The 9,203-nt window shown below is 41.4% G+C and overlaps 1 pseudogene; it reads left to right on the top strand.

Annotated features, from left to right (window-relative positions):
• Positions 1 to 1,767: 1,767 nt before the first annotated feature.
• On the top strand, positions 1,768 to 6,776 carry LOC129717620 (serine protease snake-like; annotated as a pseudogene).
• Positions 6,777 to 9,203: the final 2,427 nt, after the last annotated feature.

Here is a 9,203-nt window from a genome sequence, read left to right as displayed (position 1 = left end):
TCGAAGAGTTCATTGATGGTTTCAATCGCACACATGCTGGTGACTACCACAGATATATCGTCTGCATTGAGCGGGGGCCTAGCGTGGTTGGTAACGTCTCTGCCAACCACGCTCGACGCTTGGGTTCGAATCCCACCGCCGACATAGGTGTCGATGGTTGTGAGGTGGCGTGATCCGCTCACAACCAACCCAACTGGTCTAGATTCAATCCTAGCCGACACCGGGAGATTTTCTGAGGCGAAAAATCTCTGGGATCACGCCTTCCATCGCATGAGGAAGTAAAGCCGTTGGCGCCGGTCCGTTAATAAACGGGTCGTGAGTTAGGGTCCTGGGTGGAGTCGCCTCCCCGGGCGTCGGTGATTGGCACAACAACAGTGGCGGAACTAGACCGACGGAAAATAAGCGAGAATAATAAAAAAAAAAATATCGTCTGCATAGGCTACCACGAGATCGGGGGCGACCTGTTGCTCCAGCTGCTTGAGGAAAGGGTGTAGGTATATGACAAATAGTAGCATCGACATCGGGTCTCCCTGCCGAACCGAACGTTCGATGGGGAAACGTTGCGAAAGATGCCCGTTCACTAGCAGCCGAGAGAAAGATTGTTCGGCAAGACGTTCTAGTAGGCCGACGAAGGTTTCGTAGACCATGAGAGGAACGGCGGAATACTGCACGAGGATATCGTCCAATCAGTCTCCATGCTGCATGGTTTCGTAGAGGAAAGGATGAGACACCCTATCGAAGGCATGATCGAGATCATAGCCAGAGATGCCAGAACTTTTTCGTGAAAATCCGTAGATTCTAAGGATTTTTATGGATTTCTACGGATTTCCCGTGTTTTCTTCTTCTGTTCTACGGATTTCCCATATATTTGTAAATCCGTAGAAGTGAACAAATCCGTAGATCTACGGATAAATCCGTAAGATCTGGCAAGCCTGATCATAGCTTATCAGCTTCCCTTTTCGCTTCGTCGCTTTTAGCTCTGCAATGCGGTCTTTCAGAGAAAGAGTGGCTTCGAAGATTGAGTGCCCGTCGTTTGCACACTTCTGTGCGTCACTCAACACACGGTGAGCTTTTACCACGAGCTCGAGACGTGCTTTCAATATTCTCCCGAGAATTTAAAGGTCCGCGTTCAGGAGACTGATTGGACGATATCCTCGTGCAGTGTTCCGCCGTTCCTCTCTTTCGGACTAGCACGATAACCCCGTCAGCAAAATCGGCTGGTATTTCCGAAGTTAGGGCCTCGTTCAATACTATAATACTTAATACTAACGAGCTATTCATTGAAAATGGCTACACAAGTCATTACATGCTAATATTTGTCGCAAATTACCAAGTCTTCCATAGAACCTTTTTCACTAGGTTGCTGTTTGTGTGGACTATGTGGATTGCTATTAGTTTTGGCTGATTCGCTGCTCTTATACTCTAGTACTTACAGTTCATCCACTATTAAGAAGTTGTGTATATGCATGTGTATGAGTGTATGTTTACTGTTTATATGCATGTTACGGATCTATGTAATAGATAAATATGAAACACCGTGGATCTGAAATCTTAGAGATTGGTTAAGAATGTAGCAATAAAAAACCGGCTAAACCTGCTGCAAATCACCACTCATAGACCACTCATCTATGCTTTTATGGATATGCAAATTATTTGAGAAAATAATATAGCAGAGAATTGACATCTTCACAGAAACAACCCAACAGCCATTCGCTCTATTGTCGCAGACGAGAGTTTAGTTATTCGCTATCGTTTTGGAAAGTTAGACGTTTACACTCCTAGTTTCTATCACCATTGCGCAATTTTCATGTGAACATTCTCTATTAACTATCGCGAAACATTCGACATCTAAACAGTCTGAGTTTAGTCAGTGTTGACCGCGACGCTTTACACGAAGAGTAGAGTTGATGCAAATCATAACAAATTTATACCAACCAACTAAAAAGGCAGATTGTGACCATTTATCGGATACGTCTGTAGGGAAAACGAAAACCTTGGAGAACTATGCTAACGTTGTATGGTCAAATTTGCATCTTTGGACTATTTCTTATGCTGCAGCTACATGGAAGCGATGCCGCTCTAAAAGGTGATGCTCGAAACCAAAGTTCCGCAATGGATTCTGTAGGGTATTAATTCATTGTTGTTGAATCGAAATATCCAATTTTATTCTTGACTGAAAAGAAGTAACTAATATTTCTCTAGCAGTATCTTACAGTGATGGCCACCGCTTAGTGAAAACGGTTTTAACGTAATATTCGTTTACCGTTAATTTTGAAATTACTTTTCTTATGTAAACTCTGCAAAACTTTTGCCTGTTCCTAATGAGGTTCATCCAATTGGCCCTGACGACTCTGTTGATATTGGTTTGGTTTTTACTTGCGAAAGCGAAGGAGGGAAATATTTTTGCTTATGTTTTCACACATAAATTGACAATTGCATATGAGAATTCGCGTAGGTGCGACCAGCCTTAAAAATCTCTTTTACTTGTGTCAGGACCAATGGATTCCACATTCAAAATAGTGCATAACACCTAGGACAGGACGTGACAAGTGAAACCAAAAATCACCCAAAGTTCTGTCAAAGCGACAGCCCTCTCTGATTGGTCGATTTCACTTAGCGCACTGTTAAATTTTATTATTAGTCGGTACGGTTGGCCGTGCTGCGAAAACTATCGGTATTTTTTGTTCACACTGTTTTTGCTTATCAAGTGAATGAACAGCTTTTGGTTCAACAATTTTTTGAAACTTTTTCATACACTATACTGTGTAATGTCTATAAAAATCAACATTCGAAATGTTATTCATGTTTTTGAAACTACGTATGATAAACAATAGCAGATTCATTTCATGAAAAGCAAGAGGAACCCAAAATGAGTTGAAATTATGGCTGGTTCAAATGAATTCAACATATATTTTCTAATCAATTGAGCTAGCATTATCAAATGAATTAATTAAAATTGAAATCCAGAACTTGGAAAATCCTTGATACTTTTATTTTGCTAATAAAACATTTTTGGAAACACTGGCAAGCGTCGTGCCGAAAAATCACAATGTTTCATGAGGGCAATTTTGAACGAAAAGAAGAATAACTAGAAGCCACTTGTCACGTCCTGTCCTAGCATAACACGATCACGACTGTCACTACGGGTTTTATTCTCCGAGAAGAAGATTAGTGTACATGTACACTCTAAATTAAACATATTCAATTTGCTCAGTTCAACTGCAATCCGTCATCGCTTTAAAAAGAGGGGCAAAATCCTCTGGGATTCGTTTTTGTAATGGTGCTGACTCCGATCCTGCACTTCAAAAACGAACAGCCAAACGAAGCTGTACTCAACTCTAATTTTTTTCGTACGGCATTTGACATAATTTGTTTTTGATTTTTGTGCTTGTGGTCTAGCGAAAAGGAAGAACCACCGACAGCACCAAGAGAACTTGACTGTGACCGAATGAAACATTCTAAAAATTCATTCAACGAAACCAATTTTTGATGACGCTGGTGGCTTCACTTAATAATTCAAAAGTAAAAGTAAAATCTTTCGTTAATCGAAATAATACGAATTTGAAAACTTCAGCGTAAGCTTCAGTTTTTGATTCCGTCATTTTCCACTTGTTTATTGTTTATTGTTGTTAATTCATCCGACAATTACCGTTCTTATGAATGTAATTTAAAAACTATCTAAACCTAACAGATGTAAATTAATTAAAATAGTCTAGCTGCGAGCAATTTCCGCTTGTAGAGAATAGATTTAATTCCAAAATAAAAAAATTGACACGTTTTGTTGAAGGTGCGTATAATCCTGGTGACTGGTTCGAAATACCCGAACACAGAACGATGGAACGGTGTTACAAACATTCCGTCGAATGACCTGCGTTGAATTCTTCCAGGAGCATTAAAAGAAAACTTACTCAAAAGAGCCAGGCAGTCAATTTCTACAAGAATCACTTTAACCCTTTAACGGGCCGAGGCTAAAAAAATGTCATTAAATTTTACTGTTTATTTCTGATCACTGATCATAGCTCGTAATTATGAAGCAGAAAAAAACGAAAATTGTTGGTGGCAATACAGTTGCCACTGCCTTATAAAGGGTTAACTGCAACATTGTTGCTGAATTCTTCTTCTTTTTTTAAGAGTAGCGATTCCCCATAGATAGCAAAGGTGTTATACGGTGGAAGATTCAGGCTGTCCGTCCAAGGAAATCTACGGAGTGCGAATCGAACAAAACGCTTCTGTAGCCGTTCAACCCTGTCAATCCAGGTGGTTTGATATGGCGCCCACACTGCAGCAGACGATTCCACAATGGATCTTAGTAATGCAAAGTACAATAATATTGGCTCGATGTGGCCCGAAAGTCAGTTTTTCGTCAAGCAGTACACAAAGGTCATTAATTTCGTTGACACGAGCTAGAGGTGTACGTCCAATTGTATAGGTAGCTTTTATGGGATTGCTACCACGATGAAACGAAATAACAGCACATTTGTTGACACTGAGGATCATTAAATTTTTTTGGCACCAATCCTCAAAAATATTCCATAACTCTTGCAGCTTTTGACAGTCGGATAAATCTTCAATGACCACAAAAATCTTCAAATCATCGGCATAGAACAGCTTACAACCAATTCCAAGACGAGCTGCGACATCATTGAAATATAAAACAAATAGTAGCGACCCAAGGTTACTCCCTTGGGGAACACCGGATGTGTTTGTAAATCGTCGGGATGTGTTGGATCCAAGTTTAACGCTCAGACTTCTGTCACAAAGGTATGATTGAATCCAATGAACCAGGCTTTCGGAGACACCCATTCTTGAGAATTGGCCAAGTAGAATTCGATGGTCAATTTTGTCGAATGCGGTATTCAAATCCGTATATACAGTATCAACCTGTTTTCCATTTTCAATGTGATAGACACAATACAAGACGAAGCAAAGCAAGTTAGTGAGCACTGAACGACCAGGATAGATAGTTAAATATTTGTGCCAGTTGTTTTGCGAGCTGTTTTATGCATCTTTTGTAGACGATAGCAGGTATACCATCAGGCCCAGGAGCATTGGATGTCTTAAGTGATTTTACCGCCTCTAGTAGCGATTCCTCGGTAATCTCGGGAACATCAGCCGAAGTAGTAATCATTGGAACATCGGAAGCGGCGAGTACAGCTTCGTCAGGAGTGGCCATGGTTGTATTATAAACACTAGAGAAGTGATCAGCAAATAGTTCGCATTTTGTTAGCGGCTTCATGGTTGATTTATCGCCTACATAAACTTTTACTGGTATTCCATCATTACTTTTTCGTTTCGTTTTAAACGTCTTCCTCAGTGCCTTGATGGATTTTGGACAGTTATTAGAAAGATTTTTTCAAATTCGTCAGAACGTAAAATTGTAAACTTTGCAGCTATTTTATATTCATTTTAAACACGTTAACCCTTTTCCAGTTTCCGAATGAACTTACCGTGAGGCGCCCTAATTTCGTGCAGTTCCTTACCCCATGCACTTCAGTTCTTCGTATCAAAATGTGAAAAAATATGTATAAATTTCAAGAAGAGTGTTTTGAGGTGTTATTCTGTATACAGAAAATCATCTTCAAACATACTTTTTGAAAAACTACTTATATTCGATATTTTTTCACATTTTGATACTAAGTATACGGTACAACTAATCCATTTTGAACAGAATATGATGCTTGCAAACATCGCGGATAGCCTGGGATATGTCGTGGAATTTCGCACTGCCGAAATCAGCTAGTAAATCAGCGCATCACCTTCTGTGCTTATAACTCCAAGGAAGCAGTCGTATGCTACCCAGAAAAGTTAGTATCCGAGTTGACGATACTGGAGATCACAGTGAACAGCCCACCACAAATGCCCGTAAAGCAGTTCAAAGTAAGTCGCTGATTTCCATTCACCAGATAAAGTAACGATTACTTTCCTTTTTCAGAATGCAACGAATACCGGAAATTATCCTTTAATCGGATAGCCGTTAGTACATTGACTCTAACACCGATGGTGATGAACTTCGAAGTGTCAAAGTGTGACAACATAGTCAAGTTGATCGTCGGAGGAAATGTTACGAAACCAGGCGAGTTTCCGCACATGGCAGCCATCGGTTGGCCCCGTGGTAACACCAGTTCGTTCGATTCGGAAGATCACTGATAAGAAGATGACGGAGCTCAGCCAAAGGATGTGGACATAGATTCATTCATCCGGCATCCCAACTTCAAGCGTACGCAAGGTTCCTACAATGATATCGCGCTTATTAAGCTGGTACAATCCGTGAAGTTCACCAACTTCATCCGTCCGGCATGCTTGTACGATCGAGAGGAAGTGTCTGCCGAGCAGGCGGTCGCTACTGGTTTCGGTCTCACAGAAGATCGTAAGTTGATTTTATATTCGGTATTTAACCAATTTAAACAACTTTCACTCTTTGACAGTTGGTGACAAATCTGATGAGTTGCTGAAGGTATCGCTGAATTTATACGACAATCAGTTATGCAGTCAAGAATATCAAAATGTTCATAAACTCAAAAAGGGTATCATACCGACTCAGATGTGCGTTGGTGATGTAAGAGGCGGCAAGGACACTTGTCAAGGCGACTCCGGAGGGCCTTTACAGATATCTAAACAGAGGAATCACTGCGTTTACTACATTAACGGTGTAACGTCGCTCGGACAGGTATGTGGGTCGACTGTGCCCGCCATATTTACCAGAGTGGCTTCCTTCTTGGACTGGATTGAACCCATCGTTTGGGACTAAACACCTAGTGTACGACTTGAGCGGTTCATACAAGCGATAAAAATGTTGAAATAAATTAATTTCTCACAACTACAGAGCTTCGCAGCTCGCAGAACCATTTTGCTAATTCACTTCGAATAGAAAATGTTCCAATGTATAGTGAGAAACGGCTTAATCAGTGGCGCCTATTTTAATCAGTCGAGGCAAACGGGCCTCAAACTCTTGCATTTTGATCAATAACGACATTTTCAGTGACGGAAACGAAAACTCAGATTATCTAGCTGTCTTGTGATTATATTGTTCGCTTATTTTTCGCTCCCCCAGCTGCACACACTGTTTGCCAACAATAAGTTACAAGCCTCAAAGAAAAAAAATAATCGAGAACCAATAAAAGTAAAATGACATCGTTTAGGCGAAAAAAGCCCTATCAAATTTACAAAATTTTTGTGTCTCCAATGCAGAACTTTTGGTGTAAGTAAGTACACTTACGCTGCTTTAAAACTACAACGATAGTTATTACTTTCTGCCTAAAATAATGTAACAACTATTTTCGACAATAGAATAAAGCATGCTCCATTTAGAATCCGGGTATATTGTTAGTTGTACAGCAGCAACGACCCTAGTGGTCGGATTTGAAATGTTCGACAGTTATTTGTTCGAAAACTAGTCGCCTATCAATACTGAAAGTTTTATTTCAATACGTGAAATTTGAAAAAAAGTTGTGCTAAATGGAAGAATTTAATGAAATAATTCTGCACACTGTTGTCGAAAATCCGGTCTGCTCTGAAAATCTCAAAAACACCAAAGTTTGCCAAATCTACTACAAACACAGCGAGAGCCCTGTGTCGCGATATCACCAAAAAAATATATGGTGCTAACAATAGTGTACTGTCCCGAGCATGCATCAACGAAGAGGCTGGTGGAGGTGCCCAAGTAAAACCTAATGGCTGATACAGGCACTACAAAATTGTATAAGAAGGTTCTGACAAAGTACAAAGGATGCTTGCTTACTGTACGCCGAAACATTAGTGAACATGAATGTTGGACAGCTTTCCAGAACGAATTTTTTTCTTGTCACAGCACGGAGTGATGTGCCCGCCAAGTTCATCTTTGTTTTCGCTGACGAATATTCACCATTGCTCTAGGAAGGGATTTGCAGCTGTGGACGGAGAACCAAAGTTTTTATCACGGAAAAGACGATGAACTCAACGGTAAACAAACAAAGCGCTTCAAAAAGTGTTCTAAGAGTTCTACCGCTTATTGAGGTACAAGAGGTTCTGTTAAGTTTTTACCGGATTTGGCAAGCTGCCGCTAAAGCAGGAAGGTAGTTCAGTGGTACCGTGACATCAAGGTGGATTTCGCGCAATATAGTTTCCATATGCGAACCATTAGCCTTCCAGCTACCGAACCCCTACCTCCTCGTTGGTGCCAACCGGGTTACGAGTAACTAGTAAGAAGATCGGGTAACCAACTCCGGTGGGACTAATGCCGCGTACAAAGTGATATCCCGGTCATATGCTGACAGGGGATGGAAGTTTCCTGGACATGTAACGCCACCACAAGCGCTCTAAATGACCCACCCACAAGCGTTATGTCCAAGTCCTGGTTGTGTTCGGGACTCAAAACAGTAGCGCTACATCGGTCCTTCTGCGAGAAGGTGGGGTTGGTATTGGGCCTTGCAAGCCGGCGCCGCGGAAAACAAAAGCAACGAACGCTATAACAGAAAATTCGAACCAGAATAATCGGCAAATACCCAGGCGACGAAAACAGACTAACGATTGGATACTCGGAACATGGAACTGCCGTTCTCTCAATTTCCTAGAAAGTACCTGTATCCTTTCCGAAGAATTGAAAAACTGCAAGTTCAACATCGTAGCACTGCAGGAGTTATGCTGGGCATAGCTTTTATAGTGATGGGTGAGATGCAGAAGCGGGTAATCGGGTGGTGGCTTGTTAACCCCAGAATGTGCAGGTCAAGAATCAAAGGCCGATTCTTTAACACTAGCATTATTAACGTGTACAACCCTCACCTCGGAAGTACTGATGATGATAAAGACGAATTTTACGCGCAGTTAGAACGTGAATACGATCGCTGCCCAAAATATTATGTGAAGATTGTCATCGAGGATAACAACGCTCAGGTCGGTCAGGAGAAGGAATTTAGACCGGTAATTGGACGATTCAGCGCAAACCGGCTGACAAATGAAAATGGCCTAAGACTAAATGACTTCGCCGCCTCCAAGCGCTTGGCCTCCAACATCGGTACGTCAAAACACTTCGGGGCACTAACATCCACTCGGACCACTACCTAGTGATGGTAAAGATACGCCAAAAATTATCCCTTGTAAACAATAAACGGTACCGTTGCCCGCCTAGGTATAATTCCGCGCGGCTGAAGCAACCCGAAGTCGGCGAAAACTACGCGCTTTCTCTCGAAGCTGCACTGTCAGAAGAGGACAAGCTGTGAGAAGCTCCT

The sequence above is a fragment of the Wyeomyia smithii genome, chromosome 1 (assembly GCF_029784165.1).
Source record: "Wyeomyia smithii strain HCP4-BCI-WySm-NY-G18 chromosome 1, ASM2978416v1, whole genome shotgun sequence".
NCBI lineage: Eukaryota > Metazoa > Arthropoda > Insecta > Diptera > Culicidae > Wyeomyia > Wyeomyia smithii.
This window is presented reverse-complemented; position numbering and strand designations above follow the sequence as displayed.